The 25,111-nt window shown below is 48.0% G+C and overlaps 1 protein-coding gene across 6 annotated transcripts in view; it reads right to left on the bottom strand.

The window, feature by feature from the left end:
- The window catches only part of PRR14L (proline rich 14 like), an 84,073-nt gene that overhangs the window by 23,920 nt on the left and 35,042 nt on the right, over nt 1-25,111 (bottom strand). The gene's annotated exons all lie outside the window — the stretch shown is intronic.

Raw genomic sequence — 25,111 nt, 5'->3', positions numbered from 1 at the left:
TGGATGCTCTTATGGAAACAGATGACATGGCTTACCTTGAATCGGTGAAACCCATGTACACAGGCAGCTGGGCGGGATGCTGAGTCCATCTGTCTACACTAAGGAAAAGGAGATTATCAGGTAAGTAATCTCAACATTTCCTGGCGTGTAGCCAGATGGACTCAGAACAAATGGGATGTACAAAAGCTTTACTCCCAGCCTGGGCGGTAGGCTGCCTGAGGACCATGTAGGACTGCCCTCGCAAATGCTGTGTCCTCCCTGGCCTGGACATCCAGACGGTAGAACCTGGAGAAGGTATGGAGGGAGGACCACGTCGCCGCTTTACAGATTTCTGCAGGCGACAGCATCCTGGATTCTGCCCAAGATGCCGCTTGTGCTCTGGTAGAATGAGCCTTAACTTGTAGAGGCGGAGACTTCCCGGCCTCCACGTAAGCTGCTCTGATAACTTCTTTAATCCAGCGGGCGATGGTGGGCCGAGAGGCCGCTTCCCCTTGTCTTTTCCCCGCTGTGCAGGACAAACAGATGGTCCGTCTTTCGTACTTCTTGTGTCAATTCCAGATATCTGGGCAGCATTCTGCCTATGTCGAGATGGCGTAGCAAACGCCCTTCTTCAGATTTCTTCAAACCCGCCGTGGTAGGCAAGGATATAGTTTGGTTAAGGTGAAATTGTGAGACCACTTTAGGTAGAAAGGAGGGAACCGTGCGAAGATGGATAGCCTCTGGAGTGATTCTGAGAAAGGGATCACGGCAGGACAGCGCTTGTAGCTCTGAGATGCGGCGTGCTGAACACACCGCCAATAAGAACACCATCTTCAAGGTTAGTGAACGGAGAGACAGGCCCCGAAGGGGTCTGAAGGTGGATCCCGCGAGGAAATCCAAAACAAGGTTGAGGTTCCACAAAGGCACTGGCCACTTCAGTGGCGGACGAATGTGCTTAACTCCTTTCAGGAAGCGAGACACATCTGGGTGCTTAGCAATGGTCTTGCCGTCCCTCCTGGGACCGTAGCAAGACAGTGCAGCCACCTGAACTTTGATGGAGCTGAGGGAGAGACCCTTCTGAAGCCCATCCTGCAGGAAATCCAGAACAATAGGGATTGTGGACGCATGTGGATTGGTGCCATGAGTGTCGCACCATGCTTCAAATACTCTCCAGATCCTGACGTAGGTGAGGGATGTGGAAAACTTGCGGGCTCGGAGGAGTGTATCTATCACGGGCTCCGAGTAACCTCTTTTCCTCAGTCTAGCCCTCTCAATGGCCAGACCGTAAGAGAGAATTGGGCTGGATCCTCGTGGAGGATTGGACCTTGATGTAGAAGGTCCCGGAGAGGAGGCAGGGGAAGGGGCTCCCCTGCCAGTAGTCTTCTCATGTCCGCGTACCAGGGTCTTCTTGGCCAGTCTGGTGCCACTAGAAGAACTAGGCCCCGGTGTCTCTGAATCTTGTGGATGATGGCGCCCAGCAGAGGCCACGGAGGAAAGGCATATAGCAGAGTCCCTGGAGGCCATGGCTGAACCAGAGCATCGATTCCGTGTGAGAACGGGTCGCACTTGCGGCTGAAGTAGCTGGGTACTTGAGCATTGGACCTGTCCGCTAGTAAGTCCATGTCCGGAATCCCCCAGTGATCCACAATCATCTGGATGGCTGTGGGTGACAGCTGCCACTCTCCCGGATCTAGGCTTTCTCTGCTGAGGAAGTCTGCCACGGTGTTGTCCTTCCCGGCAATGTGGACGGCGGAGATGTCCTGAAGATTCGCCTCTGCCCAAGCCATCAGCGGGGCTATCTCCAGAGATACCTGTTGGCTTCTGGTTCCGCCCTGACGGTTGATGTATGCCACAGTGGTGGCGTTGTCTGACATCACTCTGACTGCTCTGTTCTTCAGTCTGTGAGCAAATCGTAGGCATGCCAATCGGACTGCCTGGGCCTCTAGACGGTTGATGTTCCATGCTGACTCTTCTCTGTTCCACCGCCCTTGTGCGGTGAGTTCTTCGCAGTGTGCTCCCCAGCCACTCAGGCAGGCATCTGTGGTGAGCAGAGTCCACGTGGGGGAGGACATCTTCGACCCCCTGCTCGTGTGGTTGGACTGCAACCACCACCGTAACTGGGTCCGTACTCTGGCTGGCAGAGGAAGGTGCGTGGAATAATTCCGAAAGCGGGGGCTCCAGCGAGAGAGCAGGGAGTGTTGTAACGGTCTCATATGGGCCCATGCCCAAGGTACCACTTCCAGGGTGGACGCCATGAGGCCGAGAACCTGCAGATAATCCCAAGCTGTGGGCTGACTGGCTCCCATCAAGTACCGGAGACGCGTCTGAAGTTTTAACCTTCTCTTGGCAGTGAGACTGATCGTGTCTGCCTGGGTGTCGAACTGGACTCCCAGGTATTCCAGTGACTGGGAAGGCTGTAGGCAACTCTTGCTGAGGTTGACTACCCAGCCCAAGCTTTCCAGAAGGGCGATCACCCTGTCTGTTACCCGATGACTCTCCTCTCGTGATTTTGCCCTGATCAGCCAATCGTCCAGGTAGGGATGGACAAGGATTCCTTCCCGTCTGAGTGCCGCTGCTACCACTACGACCACCTTGGTGAAGGTCCGCGGCGACGTGGCTAACCCGAAGGGCAGAGCCCGGAATTGGAAGTGGCGTCCTAGAACCTTGAAGCGTAGGTAGCGCTGATGCTCCGGATGTATCGGGATATGCAGGTAGGCTTCTGACAAGTCTAGGGCCGTGAGGAATTCTCCTGGCTGTACTGCGTTCTTGACTAAGCGCAATTTCCATGCGAAACCTCGGGACCCTCAAGTATCGATTGACTGACTTGAGGTCCAGTACGGGCCGAAAGGTGCCCCCTTTCTTGGGTACCATGAAATAAATAGAATAGTGTCCAGAATTCACTTCCCATGCAGGTACTGGGATGATGGCTTTCAAGGACAGGAGCCTCACCAGGGTATCTTCCAATGCTGCCTTCTTGTGTATGGGACATGAAGATTCTACAAACTTGTCCGGAGGGAGATGATGAAAGTCCAGGTAATACCCCTCTCGGATGATGGCGAGGACCCACTGGTCCGACGTAATCTCGACCCATCTGGGGTAGAAGAGGGTTAACCTGCCCCCTATGGCTCCGTCCCCCAGATGAATCGGCGGATTCTCATTGTGAGGCGCAGCCGGGACCTGAGCCCGGGCCTGCTCCCCTCTTGCGCTGCTTGGTCCGAAAGGACTGATTCCGGGCCTGAGGACGAGGCACCTGGTAGCGACTCCTGTAGGGAGTGAAGCGCTGGGAGCTTCTACCCCTGGAGGGCCTTGGAAAGGCGCGCTGGTTCCTTCTGAACCGATCTTCCGGCAGTCGAGGTACTGGAGAGGCGCCCCATGTGCTGGTCAGTCTATCAAGGTCGCTACCAAACAGAAAAGAACCCTTAAAGGGCAATCTGGTGAGGCGTGTCTTCGAAGGAGCATCAGCTGACCATTTCCGGATCCAGAGCTGCCTCCTGGCGGCTACGGAGGATGAGATCCCCTTGGCTGTTGTCCGGACTAGGTCTGATGCAGCATCCGTGAGGAACGAGAGAGCTGACTCCATGTCTGCTGCTGGAGCGTTGTTCCTGACCTGTGACAAACAGGAACGTGTCACCACTGTGCAGCAGGTTGCGATCCGCAAAGATAGAGCTGCCACCTCAAAGGTCTGTTTCAGAATGGCGTCCAGTCGCCGGTCATGAGGCTCCTTGAGGGCCGCCCCCCCCTCAACTGGAATGGTAGTGCGCTTGACCACAGTGCTAATCAAGGCGTCCACCTGAGGGCCCGCCAGCAGCTCCTGGATAGCCGGTGCCAGGGGCTACATGCCTGTCAGGGCCCGCCCCCCTTTGAATGAGGCTGCTGGTGCAGCCCATTCTAAATCTATCAGTTGTTGTGCCGCTTGCAAGAATGGAAAATGACGGGCTGTAGGACGAAGACCTTCCAGCAGGGGGTTCTGCGCAGAGGGTACCGTAGCGCTGGGACCTGTAATATCCAACTCCGCCAGGCACTGAGACACCAGGTCGGAGAGATCCTCTTTAGGGAAGAACCGTCTCATGGTTCTATATGGCTCAATCCCTGAGGGAAGTTCCCCCTCGTCCGGGAGTTCGGACTCGTCCGGTGAAACATCCGGGTCCGACTGATCCGGACTGTCTGGGGGCGGGAGGTCCTGCACACGATAAGGGCGTGAGGGTCCCGGAACAGGATCCGCTGGAGCCGCAACCGCAGCAGCAGCCGCAGCAGGAACAGCAGGGCCTGGACGGGAAGCTGTTTGCATCTGTACAAAGGCATGAATCCCCTTAAAGAGATCCACCCAGGAAATGGAAGTGGTCTCTAATCGCCGGGGTACGAGATCCCCCGGGATTCCAGGTTGGACGAGACTGCCCGCTAAATCCGGGGTGGCCCTTGGGGAACTGTCAGCAAATCGTGGCTGAGACTGGTCCTGGCCCGAGGGTCCCACGGCCTCCTCACATTGGGCACATAGGGAGTCTGGCTCTTCACTGTGCGTGGCTCTAAGCTGGCATGCAGAGCAGAGGCCGAGGGCTTTAATGCCGGAGGCAGGAAGCGCCCCTGCTGAAGACGCTGAGGCGTTCTGTTCCATTGAAAAATATGCGCTTAATGAGAAGCGGCAGCAATATACGCTTAATCTAACAGGCGTTCAATAATATGCGGCAGCAATATACGCTTAATACAACAGGCGCTCAATAATATGCGGCAGCAATATGCGTTTAATACCACAGGCGCTCAATAATATGCGGCAGCAATATTCGCTCAATGACATGCAATATGCTCTCAGCAATATGCGGCTAGCAATATACGCTCAATGATATGCAATATGCTCTCAGCAATATGCGGCTAGCAATATACGCTCAATGATATGTAAAAGCCTCTCAGCAATATGCGGCTAGCAATATACGTTCAATGATATCCAGTATGTTCTCAGCAATATGCGGCTTAGCAATGTACGCTGAACAATATGTAATATGCTCTCAGCAATATGCGGCTTAGCAATGTACGCTGAACAATATGCAATAAGCTCTCAGCAATATGCGGCTTAGCAATGTACGCTGAACAATATGCAATAAGCTCTCAGCAATATGCGGCTTAGCAATGTACGCTGAACAATATGCAATAAGCTCTCAGCAATAAGCGGCTTAGTCATAGACATGCGCCTATCATGGGCACTCAATACCTGAGTAAGGCCAACAAAATGGCGCCCTTCCACGGCGTGCCGCCTACGGGCCACGCCGCCAATCCTCGTTCCTCGTAGACCAAAGAATAAGAGATGTACGCCTTACCTGATCCTCGGCGCTTCCCGGCTAGAACCCGGGCGGTCTCCGGCTGCAGGGGGAGAGGGCAAGTACCTTCACCGCCGCGCTTTGAGGAAATGCACCCGCTGCCTCGTCCACGCCGGGACCAAGGCGCCTCGTTCGCCCTGCCCGAGCCTCGCCCGGGGGCTACGTCCCTGCCGCGATTCGGCCACCGGACCGAGGACTTAGACCTCCGGGGGATCACGGAAATCACCCCGGGAAACTCAACTGGGGGAGGGACCTTAGGGTATCACCGCAGGAGTGCGGGGCTCGATGGTGCTGTAAAAGTTTAGTAAGAAGAAAGTAGAAAGTAGATTGGAAACACGCTCAGCGAGCGTGCAGGCTCTCCAAACTGCTTTGGAGACGGAAATTACTAAGTTGCTACGCTTCCTGTGGGGGTATATATACCCGTGCTGACGTCAGATCCGTCTCCAACTGCTAGCACGAGCATACTATACCCATTTGTTCTGAGTCCATCTGGCTACACGCCAGGAAATCCTATGTGTTTATCCCTGGCTTTACCTCTCACTCCCCCAGACCTAAGCGTCCTCCTCTGTACTCATCCCAGGCTTTAACCCCTCATTCCCCCCCCCTACAGGTAAGAATCCTCTGTGCTCATCCGAGGCTTTACCCCTCACTCCCCACAGTTAAGAATCCTATGTGCTTAACCCAGGCTTTACCCCTTGCTCCCCCAGAGGTAAGGATCCTCTGTGCTTATCCCAGGCTTTACCCCTCACCCCCCCCTACAGCTAAGGATCCTCTGTGCTTATCCCAGGCTTTATCCCTCACGCACCCACAGCTAAGGATCCTCAGTGGTTCTCCCAGGCTTTACCCCTTACTCCCTCAGAGTTAAGGGTCCTCTGTGCTCATCTCAGGCTTTATCCCTCACTTCCCTCCTCTACACTGTGCTTATCTCAGGCTTTTTCCTCCACAGCTAAGAATCATCTGTGTTTATCTCAGGCTTTATCCCGCACAGCTAAGGATCCTGTGTGCTATTCTCAGGCTTTTTCCCTCACAGCTAAGGATCTTCTGTGCTTATCCCAAGCTTTACCTCTCACTCTCCCACAGCTAAGGATCTTCTGTGCTTACCTTAGACTTTATCCCTCACAGCTATGGATCCTCTGTGCTTATCCCAGGCTTTACCCTCACTCCCTCACAGCTAGGGATCCTCTGTGCTTATCCCAGGCTTTACCCTCACTCCCTCACAGCTAGGGATCCTCTGTGCTTATCCCAGGCTTTACCCTCACTCCCTCACAGCTAGGGATCCTCTGTGCTTATCCCAGGCTTTATCCCTCACTCCCCCACAGCTAAGGATCTTCTGTGCTTACCTTAGACTTTATCCCTTACAGCTATGGATCCTCTGTGCTTATCCCAGGCTTTACCCTCACTCCCTCACAGCTATGGATCCTCTGAGCTTATCCCAGGCTTTACCCTCACTCCCTCACAGCTAGGGATCCTCTGTGCTTATCCCAGGCTTTACCCCTCACTCCCTCACAGCTAGGGATCCTCTGTGCTTATCCCAGGCTTTACCCTCACTCCCTCACAGCTAGGGATCCTCTGTGCTTATCCCAGGCTTACCCTCACTCTCTCACAGCTAGGGATCCTCTGTGCTTATCCCAGGCTTTACCCTCACTCCCTCACAGCTAGGGATCCTCTGTGCTTATCCCAGGCTTTACCCCTCACAGCTAGGGATCCTCTGTGCTTATCCCAGGCTTTACCCTCACAGCTAGGGATCCTCTGTGCTTATCCCAGGCTTTACCCTCACTCCCTCACAGCTAGGGATCCTCTGTGCTTATCCCAGGCTTTACCCTCACTCCCTCACAGCTAGGGATCCTCTGTGCTTATCCCAGGCTTTACCCTCACTCCCTCACAGCTAGGGATCCTCTGTGCTTATCCCAGGCTGTCCTAAATTCCATTACTCTTTTTGTCTCCACCTCCCCTAGGAAGCTCTTCCATGTATCCACTACCCTTTCTGTGAAGAAATATTTTCTAAAGTTACTCCTAAGTCAACTCACTCCAAACTTATACTATGATCCCTTGTTCTAGAAATTATTTTCCACTGAAAAATGCCTCTTTTGCATCATTTATATATTTGATTTAAAGAAGTGCAGATGGTATGTGAAGAAAAGGATCACTTTCTCTACCTAGTCTGCCCATTTCTGCCTGCATACTGTGCTGTGTCAGGTCTCCTTTGCTTCCCCCTGCATCCATCGCATGTACGCTTGCATTCTTATAACTTCTGCTGGAAGTCTCTTCCAAGAGTGGAAGTGAATGCTCTTCTGCTGCCATCGGCGTCAAACAATGACCTCTCGGTCCTTGAGTTTCTCATTCCATGGAAAATGCTTTCTTCTGGTTCTTTATCTGAAAGTTTGTACTACATTTCCCTTTCCTTCCCTATATCTTTATCTCCCTTGTACTCTTGGAGGTCAGTATTCAAAACTTAAAGTTATCCATCTAAATGGAAAGTTTTGGTATGGCCAACCTCTCATCCAGCTAAAATCTACCCGGATTGATTAAAAAAAAAAAAAAAAGGCGTTCTGGGGTGTTTCAGAGAGGAGTTAGGATATACAGCTATGTTAGCCAATTTTTTTTTTAATGATAACCAACTTGGTTAGCCAGCTAGCTTTAAACCCGTTTCAGAGCAGGTATAAAGTTATGGAGCCTTGTGTGGTCGGACAACTTCCTACTTAACCGGATATCTTTAAAAGGTATCCGGTTAAGTAGTACTGTCAATAGCAAGGAAAACAAAAAGTAGAAGCCCCCTTCTCCCAAAGCATATGGCTCTGTCAGCCATGCACCTCGCAAACCCCTCCTAAAATATTTTAAACTGCAGCTGTCACAGCAGGTCGCTACCCCTCCCCCCCCCAACCCATTCCTGTTTAATGAACATACAAATCCTGCTTTCCTCCCTCCACCTGCAGTCTCCATAGACTGGCCACGTCCTCAGGACCCCTCCTATCACCGCCCCCGATACCAAAAACCAGCCTCTGCGGGAGCGTGATCTTAACTCACTGGCTTCCGGCAATGCAGCGCTGCTTCTGCAGTTTATGCTGTCAGACTGAGTGCATCAAAGAAAACCTATAAACCCTTAATTTCCCTTGGAAGTTGGACATTTATTTACAACTGCAGCACTACTACATCTAAGGGTTGTGCTTCTGAATTCTCAAAATTAACTTTCAGACTCAAGAGTTCTGCAAATACTACAGTCTCTGTTGTAATAGCGGTTAAGATTGTAGTAGGATTATGTAGTTGGCTGATAAATTTATTTTAAACTCACACTATCTAAAACTTTATTTCCTCAGATTAATTTAGTTCTAAATTTCATCACCAGTGGCTCCTATGTCATTAGCAACAAAAGTGAAGACAAGGAACATCCTTGTCTTGGACCTCTAAATAATGGGAATTCTTTGGTTAATTGGCCATTAACTAGAAGTATCTTAAATGTAACAAAGTAACTTATCCCAGGAATTCCTCACCTAACCTAAATCTGTTTATAACTCTAAACAAATATACACATTCAACCTTATCAAAAGTGACACAAGGCAGGTGGCACCTTATAGACTAACCAATTTATCATCAGTCTATAGGGTGCCACCTGCCTTGTGTCATTTTGCTTACCAATATTGCATCTGATTTACTATTCTAATGTCAGAAGAGTCACCACTAGTGACAGAGGAGACACCCTTTCCCAACACCAGGTTGCTCTGTTAATCATCCTATGAATAACCAGATTTAATCTTTTAGCCAACACTGAAGATAACATTTTAAGATCTTGGAATAATAATGAGATGGGTTGCTAAAACTCCTTCAGGACTGGATTGCTCCCTGGTTTCGGAATCATTATAATTAAATCCTATAAAGGGGGGGGGGGGGGGGGAACAGACGGACGGATGACTTTTTCCTATGACTTAATAGTGTCAGTGAGACCCATGCTTCCTTACAAAATTCAGGACTCATTTTGGGTGCTCCTGTTGACTTAGTCACTTAAGTTAGAAATAACATTTTTAATTTATATTCCATCAGAGGAGAACTCAGCACCTCTATATGATCCTCATTTAACTTTGCTATTTTTAAGTCTCAAGGAAAATCATCTAGGAATTTTAAACTATTTATTTATTTACAAAATTTTTATTCTGCTAGCTCTTGGGAAACCTGTCTGGAACGGACTACAACAATACATTTAAAAACATTAAAATTACATGCATAACATTAAAAAGTGACATAACACTTTCTTTAACAACAATAGGAACAATCTGCATTTAAATTTCAAAAACATAAGAAGAATGAAATCCCCAGAGACTACTCAGCATAAGCCTCTTGAAAGAGCCATTTTTTTATGCCCTTTCGGAACATCTTTATTTCAGTTTCTACCTTTAACACCCATAGAGTGGGTCCTAACACCGAAAATGCCCTCCTCTGAGTACTCATTAAACAGTACTCCCAAATAGATGGAACAACCAGAAGGTTTCGCTCACTTGATTGCAACACTCTCTGACTTACATGGAATCAATAAGTCCTTCAAATAACTTGGTCCAGTTTGTAGTTGGGCTTTAAACACCAACTTAATACATTTAAATTTTGCTTTCTGAATTATGGGCAACTAATTGGATTCCCTCTATCAACTTTGCAGCTGAGTTTTGTATTTTGTAATACTTTAGTTGTTTTTTTGGCAATCCATTGTAAATTATATTATAGTAGTCTAATGTTGACAAGACCAAACTTTGCATCACCGTTCTAAAATCATCTTTTCCCAAAACAAATGCAAATGCCGGACTACTCGTAATTTAAAATAAGCAGCTTTCATGACTTTTTTCACCTGTGGTTTAAAAGATAAATCAACATCTAAATTAATTCCAAAATTCTTTAATTCTACTTGCAAGTGAATCACCTTACCCATCAGTGGTAATCTTGGATGCCTCTTCAACTGGAATGGTGCAACTTACCCAGAGCATTTCAGTCTTGGTCATATTCAATATAATTTTATTTGCTCTCATCCATTCCTCTACTTTCTTCAATCAATCAGTTATTTGCTCACTTATATTTCACTCTGCATGAGTTACTGGAAACATCAGCTGAACATCGTCAGTGTAAAATTTAAATTTTACACCTAAAGATCTCAGGAGCTGGGCAAATACATATTAAATAATGGGACCTCCTGAGTAAAACTCAAAACCATTGGGAATTTTTTTGCAGTATGGACATTCCAGGTAAAACTTACAAATTCATCTGGGAATTTTAAGCAATCCGAACTCCCAGATAAAACTCTCAAAACCATCTACGAATTCTACATAATCCGGACCTCCCAGGTATAATTCACAAAATCTGAGAATTTTAAGTAATTGGACTGTCTGGGTACATACCTGTTCCTCATTTAACTTTGCTATTTTTAAGTCTCAAGCAAAATCATCTGGGAATGTTATGCAATCTGGACATTCGGGTATAACTCACAAAATCACCTCTGAATTTTAAGCAAGCCAAACCTCCCGAGTAAAACTCACAAAATCATTGGAAATTTTTTGTAAAACACAGAAACAGAAATGATGGCAGAAAAGGACCAAATGGTCCCTCTAGTCAGCCCAGTAAGCTTATGGTAGTTTCTGCTGCGCCATGTAGGTTACCCCATGCTTATCAGTTTCCTAGATCGTAAAAGACAGGGTCTTCATTTGTTGCTGTTTGAATTCAATGCCCTGTTTTTGCCTTGCTGTTGAAGCAGAGAGCATTGTTTGAGTTGCATCAAACTATCAGTTTTATTGATTAAGGGTAGTAACTGCTGCATCAGCAAGTTACCCACATACTTGTTTCCCCAGACTGTAAAAGTCGGGGCTCTTGTTGGTTGCTGTAAGAATCCAATTCCCCTTTTCCCCCTGCCATTGAAGCAGAGAGCAATGGAGTTGCATCAACAGTATCAAGGCTTATTGGTTAAGGGTAGTAATCGATGCACCAGCAAGTTACCCCCATGCACTCTTTTCTTCATTTCCATCCTTTAGCCTTTAGGAATCCACAGTATTTATCCCATACCCATTCACTGTTTTGGTTTTCACCACCTCCTCCGGAAGGGCATCACAGGTATCCACCATCCTCTCCGTGAAGAAATATTTTCTGCATTGGTTCTGAGATGTCCTCTCTGGAGTTTCATTTCATGACCCCTAGTTCTACTGATTTCTTTCAAACGGAAAAGTTTGATGTTTGCACATCATTAAAACTTTTTGGGTATCTGAAGGTCTGTATCATATCTCCACTGCACCTCCACTCTTCCAGGGTATTCATATTCATATCTTTCAGTCTCTCCTCACAGATTTTCTGATAATGACCCAACACCAGTTTTGTAGCCATTCTCTGGACTGCTTCCATCCTGTCTCTAGCTCTTTTGAGATAAGGGCTCCAAAACTAAATATAGTACTTCAGGTGAGGCCTCACCACCTCCATTTTGTTACTGGTTATTCCTCTTTCTGTGCAGCCCAGCATTCTTCTGGCTTTAGCTGTCACCTTGTCACATTGCTTCGCCATCTTCAGATTGCTAGAGACTACCACCCCAAGATCCTGCTCTTGGTCCGTGCACATTAGCCTTCTCTTCCCCTCCCCCATCTCCTACAGCTCTTTTGAATTACTGCATCCCAGATGCACGACTCTGCACTTCTTGGCATGGAATCCCAGCTGCCAAATCACTTTTCATTCTCTTCACTCCTTCAGGCATGTGCACTCTGTTGTAGATCTTGGTATCATCCACAAATAGACAAACTTTACCTTCTATCCCTTTCTCAATGTCACTCACAAAGATACTGAGCAGAACTGGTCCCAATACCAATCCCTGTGGCATGCCACTTAATATGGCTCTCTCTCTTTAAAGCATGTTCCATTTACCATTACACGCTGTCTCCTATCAGTCAACCAGTTTGTAATCCACTCCACCACCTTGGTGCTCACTCCGAAGCTTCTCATTTTGTTCACAAGCCTCTTATGTGGAACGGTATCAAAAGCTTTGCTGAAATCCAAATAGATGACATCAAGTGCTCTTCCTTGATCCAATTCTTTAGTCACCCAATCAAAAAAAAAAACAACAAAACAATTAGATTTGTCCCCTGGTGAATTCATGCTGCCTCAGGTCCAGCAACTTATTGGTTTGTAGATAGTTCAGTATCCTTTCTTTCAGCAGCGTCTCCATTAATTTTCCCCACTACCGAGGTAAGGCTAATCAGCCTGTAGTTTCCACCCTCCTCTCTGCTCCCACTCTTATGAAGCGGGACTACAACCGCTCTTCTCCAACCTCTCAGCACCACTCCCGTTTCCAGGGATCTATTGAACAGGTCATTTTGTGGACCCCCCAGGACATTTCTGAGTTCTTGTAGTATCCTGGGATGTATGCTGCAGAAAGGACAAAATATGTGGAACTGTCGCCGACAGAGGAGCCAGATGCTGCTGTAGGCACCAGGTCTCAAAAACCTTTCACACCCTGAAGTATGCCATGGAAGTACAAGGTCACCTGGCCTGGAGAAGGGTAGAAATTAACGGTTCTGAATATCCCTTCAAGTGCAAGCGCTGCCTCTCAAAAGCCAAGCTGCGAGACAAAAGTGATCCACTTGATCTGAAAATATGGGTCCCTGCCGCAGCAGACCTGGCAGATGCACCAGCTGAAGAGGTTTGTCCACCGCCAGATGCACCAGGTCTGCAAACCAAAGATGATGTGGCCACTCTGGCGCCACTAGCACAACTGTTCCTGGATGCACTTCTATGCACCAAAGCACTCGACCTATGAGTGGCCATGGAGGAAACACATACAGAAGGATCCCCATTGGCCATGGGCACACCAGTGCATCTAATCCTACCAAATCGACTTCCCTTCTGCGACTGAAGAACCTTGCCGTCTTTTCACTGGCTCATGTTGCCAAGAGATCCAGTTGAGGAACACCCCATCTGGCACAAATGTGATTCTAGGCTTTGGGGACAGCTCCCACTCCCCAGGATCTAACTGTTGTCAGCATAGGAAATCCGCCTGCACGTTGTCTACTCCCGCTACGTGGTGATGCTCCGCTCAGACAAACAATAGCTGAGTCTCCCGAGCCAATGCATGACTCTTTGTTCCGCCTTGACAGTTGATGTATGCCACCATTGTCGCATTGTCCAAAAACTCGTGAACCATTCGACCCTGAACCAGAGACAGAAACACTTCGAGAGCCCTGCTCACCACCCTCGTCTCCAGACAATTGATGGACCAGGCTGTTTCTGCCACTGACCAAAGCCCCTGAGCAGAACGACCCAGGCACACTGCTCCCTAGCCCTTGAGGCTGGCATCCATGGTTACCACCAACCAATCTGGAGCTTCCAAGTCCACTCTCCTTTCCAAGTTGCTCCTTGACAGCCACCACAAAAGATTGGCCCAGGATTTCTTTAGAAGAGGTATGGTGGATAATATTGCTCCAACACTGGATTCCATCTGGACAACAATGCCTTCAGCAACAGACGCATGTGAGCAAAGGCCCACAGAACCAGATCCAATGTAGAGGTCATGGAGCTCAGCACATATAAGTAATCCCAGACTCTTGGTGCTGGGAGACGTAGCAGCCGGGTCACCTGCGCCTGCAACTTCGACAATCTGTCCGCTTTCAGATACATCCTACCCTCTCAGTACTGAAGTGGACTCCTAGGTATTCCAACAACTGTGATGGAACCAGGTGACTCTTTGCCACATTGATTACCCAACACAGTGAGCTGAGGGTGTTCATCACTCATTGCACCGAATGACTGCACTCCTCCTCCGTCTTCGTGGATAAGCCAATTGTTCAGATATGGATGGACCAGAATCCCTTCTCGTCTCTAGGCTGCCGCTACCACCACCATCACCCTTTGTGAAGGTTTGAGGAGCCATGGCCAGCCTAAAGGGAAGGGCCCGAAATTGAAAATGCTGATCCAATACCTTGAATGGCAGAAATATTTGAAGGTCCTTTCGAATGGGAATATGTAGATAAGCTTCAGTGAGATCCAGAGACACCAGGAATTCTCCTTTGCGAACCACTGCAATCACCATACACAGCGTCTCCATCCGGAAACGCAGCACCTGCAAGCTTACATTTACCTTCTGCAAATCCAAGATGGGACGGAAGGTGCCTTCCTTTTTTGGAACCACAAAATAGATGGAGTACCTTCCCTGCCCCTGCTCGCTCAGCGGCACCGGAACTATGGCCTCTAAGCTTTTAACCTTTGCAGAGTCCCCTATACCGCTCGCCATTTGCTTCGAGAAGAGCAGTGGGACTCCAGAAAGGCGTCCTTGAGTGGATGTGAAAATTCTAAGGTGTAAGTCTCTTATAACTTACAGAACCCACTGGTCCAAGGTGATCTTGACCCACTCCTCGTAAAAAGGGACAAACTGGGAGTGGGCGAGCTTGGCTTCAGTGGGAGGGCTTGCTCCCTCTGGTCCCCTGACCAGACCTGCTTCTGGAGGACCTGCCGGCACCCCCAAACATCTGCTGATGACCTGACAACTGCTTGGAACCCGAGGCAGAAGACCCTCTCCCAGACCCAAACCTCGAGTCCTGAAAACGGGATTGAGAAAAAAAGACCTTCCTATTGCCCTTCTTATCCTCCGGCAGCCTATTTCCCTTGGTTTCCCCCAGGGATTTCATCAGCTGATCCAGCTCCTCCCTGAAAAGCAGCTTCCCCTTAAAGGGAAGACTGCATAACTGAGTCTTGGACCACGTCTGCTGATCAGTTGCGTAGCCACAGAAGCCTGAACGCTGCCACCACCAACGAAACCATGCTCCTGGCCAACATGCGCACTAAATCATACAACGCATCCGCTACATAAGCCACCCCCACTTCTAGACGAACCGCCTGAACGGGGGAGAGGACACCCGACGAGGCTTGTTCCTGAGGCTTCTGAATTCAGCACAAGCAAGCACGCTGCATCATGCTAGCACACACCGCAGCTTGCAGACTTAAGGCTGACACCTTAAACATGTGCTTCAATTGAATTTCCAATTTGCAGTCCTGGAATCCTTCAGTGTAGTGGACCCCATTACTGGAATCGTAGTCTTCTTATTTACCGCAGAGACTGCCACATCTACCTTAGGAGTCTTGAGGCAATCCAAATGCTCTTCCAGTAAAGGATAAAGCTTCGCCATCACCCTACCGACCTTCAAGCCTGATTCCGGGAAATGCCACTCCCGGCTGATGAGCTTCTGAATCTTTTAATGTATAGGAAAGGCACTAGGCGAGCCCTGCAAGCCATCCAGCATGGGATTGACGCCCTCATTATCCAACTTCTCCTGAGCTAGCTGCACCCACAATTCCTCCAAAACCTGAGGAATGAGAGAACCTGGGCAAACGCTTGTCCAACAGAGAACGCAGTTGAGCCTGCAACTTGAAGATCCGGTCCTTGGTGAGAAAAACTTTGCTCAACCTCATGTCGAATAACGCCCCCAGGAACTTTGTTGTCAGTACAAAATCAAAACAGGCTCTGAAGGGTCCTAGGTCCGTCCCCCCCCCCCAGGGAGAGTGAGCCGGGACACCCCTGGGTGCAGAGCTTACAGGATCCCCAACCAGGGGGGGATGGTCCCACCAGGACCTGACAACCCCCTGGGAGGCTAGAAGTAGAATCCTTGCTGCAAAAAGCTGGTCTTTTTTTTTTGTATCTCAGACTGCAGGAGTTTGCACCTCCATCATCTGCTGGAGACAGAGAAATACTGACGGACTGCAGGTGGCACCTCAGGATATAGGGCAGCTCAGTCAAAACTTCTCTGTCTCCATCTGCTGGAGGAAAGGCAAAACCCAGGAGTCTGGACTGATCCAGGTACGATCAGGGAATTCTTTTTAGAGTTTTAGCTGGTTTACAATCTTTCAAGGAGTTAGCTAGAATATTACAAGCAGCTCCTACAATCGGACAACAGTGTTAATTGGGAAATAACTGTAGAAAATAATTAATGGTTACACTGGTTAGGTGTATAGATATTTTAGTCACTAGGGTGCACCATTCAGGGCAGAGTCCCAAGCAGGACCACTTTTATCTAAACCAGAACCCAGGCAATGGAAGTAGCAAAATGTGGTCTAGAATCATCAGCTTAGGATGCTTGCTACTGCTGCTGCCACAAGAATATAGACATTATCCAAAGATTGAGCTCACACTGGGCTTTCCAGGTATTACATAAAAATACTGCACTGTCATGTTTGTTTTCAGCTTATTTATGGGGCCCATGCACAGAAGGGATGAGAGGACTTGGCATTAAAAAGAATATTCTCTATTTACCTGCTTGTGTGCACATACATATATATATATTTGTCATAATGTAATTACTCTGTCATTCAGCTGATGTTCCATAAGCTACTTTTCCTTCAGCTTCAAATTCCCTTCATCTTTAGAAATGTAGAATATGACAATACATAAAGGCTGCAAGGTTCACCCAGTCTACCCATTTCCCAACTACTGCAGTGCTACACACCTTACTTCATGGTCACTTTCCCATGGTAATGAATCCTCTGGGCTTATCCAAGACTTTCTTGAAGTCTGATACAATTTTTTGCCTCAACTAGGAGGCTGCTTCATGTTCCCACCACCCTTTCTGTGAATAAAGGCTTTCTTACATTGAAAATGAGTCTACTTCTCTCTGGTCTGATACACAGCCTATGCTCTATTTAGTGCAGGCAGCAAGGCTAACAGAAATTAAGCATCATGTACAGTCCTTTAAAACGTATTAATGCAGAATCAACTCCTTTGAGAAAAGGAGAAATTACTACTTTCCTGACAATTTCCTTTTCTTTAATAAGGACAGGTGGATCCAGAAACAGTGATTATGCACCTCTACCAGCAGATGGGGACAGAGCAAAGCTGACATCACGGTATATATATCCCTTCACCGACATCAGCCCACTGGTATTCTCTGCAAAAGTCAACTGTGGACAAACTAACAAAACTTGATTATTAACAGATAACTATTCTAGCACTTAGCCAACAGGAAAACACTGAGCTCAAACAAAGAATATATTAACACTAGTCTAGGGACTGGATTAACACTTACCAGTAACCCCAGGAACACGCAGCCACGCAGGACAATAAGGGTGGGAAGGGTGGGAAGGTGGATCCATCTATTCTTATTAAAGACAAGGAAATTATCAGGTAAGTAGTAATTTCTCCTTTCTTAGCATACGGAACAGATGGATCCAGAACCAGTGGAATGTACCAAAGATACTCCTGAACACGGCAGAAGGCTGCCCGTGGTCAGATCAATCCTACATGTGCAAAGGTTATCTCCTCCCGGGCGTGCACATTCATGTGGTAATGCCTGGAAAAATCTGTGAAAGAAGGACCACGTTGCAGCTCAGTAAATGTTGACAGGAGACAAAAAATGTAATCTCCGCCCATGACACTGCTTGAGCCCTAGTGGAATGAGCCCTAACTGGACCAGGCAATGGCTGCTCTGCATCCACATACACAGCTGAGACTACCTCCTTAATCTAGCGGGCTATTGTAGTCTGCAAAACTGGCTCACCCTATTTACTCCCCCTGTGGAGAACAAAACAGGCAATCTGACTTCCTGAGAGGTTTGGAAACCTCCAACTTCAGCCAAGATATGCCTCTTGACATCCAAGGGCCAAAACAGGCAATATTCCTCTGCATCTCTTATCCTGCCCAGAGACAGCAGACTGTCTCTGACTGACTCAAGTGAAAATCCGAAACCACTTTTGGCAAAAAAGGAATAATATGCAGCTGTATCACCCCCAGCATCACCCGTAGAAAGGCTCCCAGCAAGAGAAGGCCTGCAGTTCCGATACTCTACGCACAGAACAAACTGCCACAAGAAACACAGTTTTCAAGATCAGTAACCTCAAGGAGAGGGCCCGCCAAAAAATACAAAACTAGATTAAGGCTCCACTAAGGCATTGGTAACTGCAAGGGAGGACAAAGATGCTTCACTCCTTGTAAGAAACGGACCACATCTGGATAAGCCATCAAGGGACCACCATCCACCTGACCTTGGAACAGGCAAGAGCCGCCACCTGTACCTTTAATGAATTAAGGGCCAACCCTTTGATTAATCCATCTTTCAAAAATTCCAAAATGAGCAGGATCTTAACAGAATGAGGAAGAACCCCATCAATCTTCACACCAAGTCTCAAACACTTGCCAAACCTGCACATAGGCTAAGAAAGTAGAGAACTTTCTCACTCATAGCAAGGTGGCAATCACCACAGCAGAAAATCCACGCTTCAGCAACCAAGCCCTTTCAAGGGCCACACGTAAGACAAAATAGAGTTGGATCTTTATGAACAGGCCCCTGCCGTAGCAGATGCCTGTGAACCAGAAACCAGAGGGAAGAGTCCACCAGGAGCCTTTGCAAATCTGCATATCATGGTCTCCTGAGCCCATCTGGCACCACCAAAAACACCATTCCCGAGTGGCTCTTGTTCATTTGAATCATTTTGCCCAACATATGGGCCATGAGGGAAAGGCACACAGCAGCTTCCCTCTGGCCACTCCTGCACAAGGGCATCGATTCCCAAGGACTTTTGATCTCTCCTGCGACTGAAGAAACAAGGAACCTTCGCATTGTGAGAAGTTTCTAGAAGGTCCAGAAATCGAAGGGCCCCAGTGATCCACTATGAGCTGGAACACCTTGTTTGACAATTCCCATTCTCCTGGATCTAGACTCCGCCTGCTGAGAAAGTTGGCTCTTACATTGTCTTTTCCTGCAATGTGCGAGGCTGAGATCTCCTGAAGATACACTTCCGCCCATTCCATAAATTGGGCTATTTCCTGCAAACCTTGCTGGTTCTTGGTTCCTTCCCTGCCGACTGATGTAAGCCACTGTTGTTGCACTGTCCATCAGTATCCGGAGTTCTCGATCCTGCAAGCGGTCACTGAATCACAAGCATGCCAACCGGACTGCACGGGCTTCCAGCCGATTGATGCTCCAAAGAGACTCTTCTGTACTCCAGTGCCCTTGCGCTGTCAACTCCTGACAGTGAGCTCTCCAACCCTGGAGGCTCACATCCGCTGTGAGTACTAGCCATCTGGTGATCTTAGGGAAACCCCTTTTCTTAGATGATCCGCTTGTAACCATCATTGCAGCTATATTCAGGCTTCCATCATAAGGAAAAGCCAAATCGAATAGTCCTGACAGTGTGGGCTCCAAAGAGCCAGCAGAGTGCACTGAAGGGGCGCATATTTATTATTTATTTATTTATTTAAAGAATTTATATACCGAGGTTCCTGTATAGTATACATATCACCCCGGTTTACAAGGAACCATAACTATCGCTAAGGAACCGTAACTATCGCTTCATTTAGTGGTTTACATTGAACATTTAGCGGTTTACATTGAACATAATTAATTTGAGAAAACAGAAAAAGTATATAATATGGTTAAACAGTTAATATCTGCAGTTAATATCTGCATATGCCTCTTGCCCACAGCAACACTTCCAGGGTTGCCGCCATCAGAGTACCTGTAGATAAGATCTCATAGTTAGGCTTATAGTGTTTGTGAATAGATGCATCTGCACCATCAGCTTCTGAAAACAGCCTTCTGGCAGGAACACTCTGCCCCGCTTCATGTCAAACCGAACACTGAGATACTCTAAGAACTGGGATGGCTGAAGATTATTCTCAGCCAGGTTCACCATCCAGCCTAGTCCCTGCAACAAGGAAATCACCTTAAGCGCTCTCTTCTAGATTCTTGATCCGAATCAGCCAATCGTATAAGTACGAGTGAACCTGAATCCCATCCTCTCTCAACTCTGCCATCACCATCATCATAACCTCAGAAAAGGTTCTGGGCACGGTGGCCAAACCAAAAGGCAGCGCTTGAAACTGATAATGTAATCCAAAAACAGTGAAATGCAGAAATCATTGAAGCTCAAGCCAGATAGGAATATGAAGGTATGCCTCTGGCAAGTCCAGAGACATCAGAAACTCTTCCGACTAAACTGGCATTATCACTAACTGCAAGGTTTCCATGCGAAAAGGAGTCACTCACAAATAACGGTTGATCCCTTTGAGATCTAGGATGGGGTGAAAAGAGCCTTCCTTCATGGGCATAATGAAATAAATGGAGTATCAGCCTGCATTTTCTTGTGATGTGGCACTGTAGCTACAGCCTGCAGGCTGAGAAGCCTTGACAATGTACACTCCACTGCCAGTCTCTTCTGCGGAGAGTTGCAGGAAAACACCATGAAAACTTATCAGTGAACACTGCGAAGCTCCAGGGCATAGCCATCTCTTATCACCTCCAGAACCCACTTGTCTGAAGTGATATCAACCCACCTCCAATAAAGAGAGAGGCGATCCCCTTTCTCCTGATCCCAGGGGTGGGTCGGCACACCTTCATTGAGAGGCTCGGGGGGAGTCCACTACCCGAGCCTATTCCCCATCTGGGCTGCCTGGATGAAAGGGCTGAGACCAACCAAATGTTGAGCCCTCTGAAAAGTCGATTCTTTGTAGGGTCGAAAACTTTCAAAACCCCTAGTATGACCTCTCGTGTTGAAGTGCGGCGCCTGTTTCTTATCTTCAGGTAACAGAATGTGGGACTCACTCTGCTTTTTGGCCATATATATTTTTCTTTCAGTTCGCTCCCAAACAAGTGTGAACCTTCAAAGGGCAATTTCGTAAGGTTAGACTTCGAAATTGTATTGGCTGTTCAACTTCTAAGCCAGGGGTCAGGAACCTTTTTGGCTGAGAGAGCCATAAACGCCACATATTTTAAAATGTAATTCCATGAGAGCCATACAATATGTTTAAAACTAAATACAAGTAAATGTGTGCATTTTATGTAAGATCACACTTTTAAAGTACAATAAGTCTCTGAAAATATTACACCAGGCCTTAAGACACCAATACATCTCCTATTAGGAAAACGGACCAAGTCAGGCTGCTATAGAGTCCTACAAAGAAACTACATGCCAGCAGAAAACCTCACCTGAATCACGTGCTGTCCCTCACCTAACATAGAATAAAGAGACCAAAACGCATAACAAGAAGCATGCAGAAAAAACTGAATTGGAAACTGCAACAAGCCAGAGTCTCTGTATGCAGTGTAACAAAGGAAAAAAGAAACATCACCCATCCTTATAAAACAAATCAAGAAATATAAAATCATCAGCAGTAAAACTGTACTAACAAAAAGAACATATTTCGAAACAGCTGATGAGTGGAATATCCAATAATTAAAAACTCATATAAAACATTTCCAGATACCAACAAAATATTTCAAAATAGCAGACACAAAGATCCAGTAATGAAAAATAATAAGGATACAAACATTTGTTTGCTCTGCATACCTGGGAACGTTTGATATCCAGGTGTCCTGAGATTGTTCTGAATTAGCAGGAGGTGGGGTGGTTTGCTTGGAACTTTCTCCTCTCTCAGTCACATACCAGCGCTCTCTCTCACACTGGCTCTCAATGACACACCTATACACACATGCTCTCAGTACTCACATATACACGTTTTTTCTCTCTCACTTATATAGGCTCTTAATTACACATTTACACACATGCTGTCTATCTTTTCATGCTTACACACACACACAGGCTTTCAATCACATAAATACATGCTGTCTTTTTCTCTCACTCACAGACACTCATTCACATGCTTACAAACATGTCCTCTCTTTCTCTCATTTACACACAGGCTCTCAATCACATACTCACATGCTCCCTCACCTAAATCAGCTCTCAATCACACTCAGACACACATGGTCTCTCTCTCTCATTTAAACACAGGCTCTCAATCACATACTCACATGCTCCATCTCCTAAACCAGCTCTCAATCACACACAGACATACATGCTCTCTCTCTTACTTATACACACAGGCTCTTAATCATACATACACATGATTTCTCTCACACACAAAGGATCTCAATCATACACACATACTCTTTCACACAAACAGGTTTTCAATCACAAACTTACACATACAGGTTCCCAATGGTAAATGTACATTCATGCTCTCTCTCTCACAGGCAGGCTCTCAATCACAGACATACTCTCTTTCACATGTACAGGCTCTCAATCATTCACATACATGCAATCTCTCACTCACACACACAGGATCTCAAACACACATGCTTGCTCGCTCATTCACTCTCTCTCTCCCCCACCCCCACCCCGGGAACTCGCGGCAGCAGCAGCCTCCTCCCAACGCTAACCTCCTTCATTTTCAGCCCTCGCGAAGGCGGAGTCCCATCGGCCGCGGTTGAAACTCTTCATTTTCCTCCGAGCCGCGCTGCAGTCTTCTTCCCGTCGGACACTAGCGTGGCCTTCCCGCGCAGGCACCCGATGACTCCAGCGCAGGCACCCGGCTGACACCCGATAACTCCCGCGCAGGCACCCGATGACTCCAGCGCAGGCACCCGGCTGGCACCCGATAACTCCCGCGCAGGCACCCGATGACTCCAGCGCAGGCACCCGGCTGGCACCCGATAACTCCTGCGCAGGCACCCGATGACTCCAGCGCAGGCACCCGGCTGACACCCGATGACTCCCGCGCAGGCACCCGGATGACTCCAGTCAGCGGCACCGGCGTGCTCTCTTCTCCTCCCCCCCCGCGGCCCGGAAGAGGAAGTGGAGAGCATCGGGTGCCTGCGCGGGAAGAAGAGACCACACTAGGTCTCTTCTTCCCGCGCAGGCACCCGATGCTCTCCACTTCCTCTTCCGGGCCGTGGGGGGGGGGGAGGAGAAGAGAGCACGCCGGTGCCGCTGACTCCAGCTGTCCTGCCGCGTTCCGCCCGGGCTGACAGCATTTTAAGCCCGGGCGGCGGAGGACCGGGGAGCAGCTGGGTCAGCGGGGAACCGCGAAGTGTGGCGACTGTCTGCGAGCCAGATGCAGCCCTCAAAAGAGCCATATCTGGCTCGCGAGCCATGGGTTCCCGACCCCTGTTCTAAGCCATAACTGATGTCTGGCCGCCATTACTGAAGCCAGCCCTCTGGCCGAAGTGCGAACCAAATCACAGCCTGCATCTGCCAAAAAGATGGCTGCTGGTTTCATCACTGTCCTAGAATTCACACCAGATTTATCGACCTCATGAGAGAGAAGTAAAGAGTGAGCCACCAGGGAACAAGAAGCTATCTGCAAATTCACTGCTACTGATTCAAAGGTCTGCTTAAGAAATTCTCCTATCCTGTGCATACTTTAAGGCCACTATCCCTTCTATGGGGAAAGTTATCCTCTTGTTAACAGCACACACAAGAGCATCCACTTATAGAAAACCCAATTGCTCTCTCACAGCTGGATCCAGGGGGTACAGCCCTTCCAAGTTTCCGGGGCACCCCATTGAAGATCAAGCAATTCTTGAATGGCCTCCATAACAAGGAAGAAACATGAAGCTTTACACAAAGAAATCAAAACAGGATCTTTCTTTGGCTCAGACATGGATTCAGCCCCCAGTACTCTCAGCATCTTTGGTAAATCAGAGCTGGTAACATCTTTATGAAAGAAACACAACATAATTCTATACAGCTCCTATCCCGGAGGAATTTCTCTATCCTCCAGGGAGTAAGGATTAGCATCATCATCCGTGCCATCTGGGTCCCTATCAGGGAGGCACGCAGCAGGTCTAGGCGCACTCCGATGTTTACCCGCAGCACCAGGTGTGTGGGAATCCGCAACCTGTGATCCTGAACTGCTAAGATTGGCCTGGGGCAGAGGACTGCGCCTGAGGTCCATACCAAAATGAGGGGGCGTCGGTCCTGCACCCATTGAACTACCTTCCTCCGCTGAGGAAACAGTTAGGGAAGCTCCAAAATCAGGTGACACCTGACAGCTTTTTTCCATTCCTGCATCAAGCTGGGAAGAATCGGGATTAGCAAAATCAGACGGAGGCAATTCTCCCTGAGCCTCCAAACAGCGCTGACACAAGTTAGAGAGAACGCCAGGCTGAGATGCCCCAATATAGCAAGGCACTCAGGCTTCTTTGCTATTGGCGCCATCAGGTTGTCAGTATGCTCTAACAGACATCTGATAAGTGTGCCCAGCTGGGTTAGCGCTGCAAAAAATAGGCACCCAAAAATTAGGTGCTCAACATAGTGTCCCGATAAGCACACAATACTGAGCTCCCACCAGACACTCTATGCTTAAATAAGTGAACACATATGTGTGCACAACTAAGCGCCCTGAAGACGCCCCAATGCGCCCAACTGGATGCACAAGCTTGAACTGACATAACTGAAGAGGGCAATCTAATGCGCAAGAAAAACCGTGTGAAAATGCCACTACAGCCTACCACGCGGCGAACTCAAGCCGGAGAGCGGGGCCTAGCCAAAATGGCTGCTCAACTCGCCAAGCTGCCCACGTACCCTAAGCTCCCCTGGAGGCGGGAACAAACGTCGAATCAGCGTACTGAGCAAGGACAGCCCTACTTAACTCTCCTGCTCTTTTTTTTTTTTTAAATTACCCGAGCTCAGCCCGTCAGGCTGAGTACAAGGCAGGTCTCTGGCTGCAGGGGGAGAAGGCAAGAATCTTCACTGCCGCACCCAGCTTCCTGCACCCGCTTGTCTTTCAGCTGGTTTTTTTTTGTTGGTTTTTTTTTTACAGCTAAGTCCATGCCAGCAGAAAACCTGCTACTGGACCAAGGCACTTATCTGAGGGAGGGATCCAAGGATATCACCTCAGGAATTCTCAACTGAGGAAGGGACCATAAGGTATCACCACAGGAGAGCTGGGTAAATAATTTTCCTTCTTTTCTTCTTTAAAATTTTTAAGTAATCCTCAGGAAGGAAATTCATGTCCACCATCGACTGGAAATGGAGAATACTGGCAGGCTGATGTCTGTGCAAGGGTGTATGTATGTATGTATATATATATATATATATATATATATATGTGA

This window comes from Rhinatrema bivittatum, chromosome 11 (genome assembly GCF_901001135.1).
Source record: "Rhinatrema bivittatum chromosome 11, aRhiBiv1.1, whole genome shotgun sequence".
Taxonomy (NCBI): domain Eukaryota; kingdom Metazoa; phylum Chordata; class Amphibia; order Gymnophiona; family Rhinatrematidae; genus Rhinatrema; species Rhinatrema bivittatum.
The sequence above is the reverse complement of the archived record's forward strand: the minus strand, read 5'-3'. Positions and strand labels throughout refer to the sequence as shown.